At 53.4% G+C, this 2,607-nt stretch overlaps 1 pseudogene; it reads right to left on the bottom strand.

The window, feature by feature from the left end:
• Positions 1 to 241: 241 nt before the first annotated feature.
• On the bottom strand, positions 242 to 2,139 carry LOC124399781 (annotated as a pseudogene).
• Positions 2,140 to 2,607: the final 468 nt, after the last annotated feature.

The following is a 2,607-nucleotide window of genomic DNA, read 5'->3' as shown; positions in this document are numbered from 1 at the left end:
AACTACGGAAGCTCTAATGACACCACGTCTGTCTTGACAGACAGGTCGACCTGAGATCAGGCTCCGCCCCACCTTTATCCCTCAGGTCGACCCCTTCTTACATCATTGCAGCGAGATTTCTTCCCGTCCCCGTGCAAGGAGGGAAGTGCTGGTGAAACACCTCACTCTGTTATCAAAGAACCGGGTTACGTTAAGTAACCCATCGTTCTTTTTCTAACTTCGCCGGTGTTTCACTATGGGAGATATAGACTGCTCCCGGATTGCACAGGTCAATCACATAGGCTCAGAACGCCTGGCACTCAGCACTGCATGTGCCAAGGATGACTCAGACACATCTAGTCTATAAAACCGCACAAAGGTGTGCGGCGTGGCCCAGCCAGCTGCCGCACAAATATCCTGAACAGAGACACCCTTAAGCAGGGCCCATGATGTCGCCATCCCTCTAGTAGAGTGGGCCCTCAGACCCGTGGGAGCCTGAGAACCACAGCATTCATACGCTATAGATATAGCCTCCACAATCCAGCGGGACAGCCGCTGACTCGACAACGGCTTCCCTTTGTGAGGGGTAGCCCAAGACACAAACAGCTGGTCCGATTTTCTGAAACCCGCTGTTCTTTTGACATACGTATGGAGGGCCCGCACCGGGCACAAGGAACTCAAGCCATCCTCCTCCTGAGGTGGGTGAAAAGCCGAAAGTTCCGTGAACGGGACATCTATAAGAAGAATCCACCACCTTAGGCACGAACGCCGGGTTAGCGAAAGGAAACCTCGTGAGTCCAGGGGCGAACTGTAGACAGGACGGACTGACAGATAGGGCTTGCAGCTCGCTCACACGCTTAGCAGTCACTAGAGCCACAAGCAGCACCGTCTTAAGAGAAAGAAATTTCAGCCCTACGCCATCCACCGGCTCAAGGGGTGATGAGAAAGGGCTTCAAAACCAAGGACAGGTCCCACTGAGGCACTAACTGCCGAGACACCGGCCTTATACGGCGTGCACCTTTCATAAACCGGCTAATCAAAGGGTGCCGACCCGCAGGTTCGTTATTAAACCCGACGTGACATGCAGAAATAGCCGCCAGATACACTTTCAAAGTAGAAAAGCTCTCCTTTATCCAGCAAATCCTGGAGAAAACACAAAATGTCTCCCACAGAACACTGGAAAGAGACAATGTGACCGCGGCCACACCACTCCTCAAAAACCCGCCATTTATTGTCATAAAGCGTGCGAGTAGACGAGGCCCTGGCACTCTGGATAGTGTGTATAACCGACCGGGGCAAACCAGCCACACTCAAGTTCCACCTCTCACGGGCCAGGCCCAGAGAGCAATTCTGTCCGGGTGCGGATGATAAATCTCCCCGCCCGCCTGGGACAGAAGGTCCCTCCGTGGAGGGAGTGGCCAAGGCTGATCCGACAGTAGCTGAACTATTTCTGCGATCCAGTGCCTGGAAGCCCAACGTGGAGCTATCAGAATCAGTGACAAGCTGAGTTCTCTGACCCTGGCCAGGGTGGGGGAAATCAAGCTCAGTGGAGGAACGCGAGAGAAGAACGTTTGGCCACGGGTGGGCTAACGCATCCACACCCAACGGTGCATCTTCGTCCCTCAGAGAAAAGAACAGAGGACACTGAGCGTTTCCTCGCGAGGCGTAGAGATCTACGGCGGCCCGGCCGTATCTCTGCCATATCTGCTCCACCACCTGAGTGTGCAGTTTCCATTCCCCGTACAGAGGGTTTCCCCTGGACAATAGATCTGCACCCTGTTCCATACGCCTGGAACATGAGTCGCCCTGATGGACAAAAACCTTGTGTCGCACCACATTATCAGTTTCCTCGCCAACTGATGCAGCTGGAGGGAGCGCACACCTCCCTGCCGGTTGATGTACGCGACCACTGTGGAATTGTCTGTTTTCACCAACACATGTCGGTCCTTTATAAAAGGCAGAAAGTGCTTCAGTGCCAGAAATACTGCCAACAACTCCAAGTAGTTTATATGTCTCGGGATCAGCTGTGGTGGCCACACGCTCACAGCTCTGCCCATAAGGGTCGCACCCCAGCCCTTCAAAGACACGTCCGTCGTCATAGTAACTCATGACGACACCGCCCCCAAGGGAATCCCGATCAAGAGTCGCGGGCATCCCCATTGGCGGAGCGCTAAGACGCACGAATGTGTTATTTTTACCGCCGATTGAGATGACGTCGGGGACTTAAGCGCAACCGCGACCCATCTCTGAAAATCTCTCATCATGAGAAGTCCCAGACGCACCACAGAAATCACTGAGGCCATTAAACCCAGCATTCGTAGGCACACTCGGAACGGGACCATAGACCCAGCCCGAAAACGGGAGTGACACTGAATGAGAGATGCGATTCTCCTCTGTCAGCGTGACTCGATAAGAGAGGAATTTATACTGAGTCCCAGATATTCCGCGCACTGCGCGGGACACAAGCGGCTCTTTTCCCTGTTTATTTTGAAACCCAAGCTGCAGAGATGAGTGACTACGCTCTCCGCATCTCTGACCGCTTGCTCTCTTGACGAGGAGCATATCAGATAATCGTCTATATAAGACAAAATCCGAATGCCGCTGTTTCTCAACGGCAAAAGAGCCGCC

Source organism: Silurus meridionalis, chromosome 17, assembly GCF_014805685.1.
Source record: "Silurus meridionalis isolate SWU-2019-XX chromosome 17, ASM1480568v1, whole genome shotgun sequence".
Lineage (NCBI taxonomy): Eukaryota > Metazoa > Chordata > Actinopteri > Siluriformes > Siluridae > Silurus > Silurus meridionalis.
This window is presented reverse-complemented; position numbering and strand designations above follow the sequence as displayed.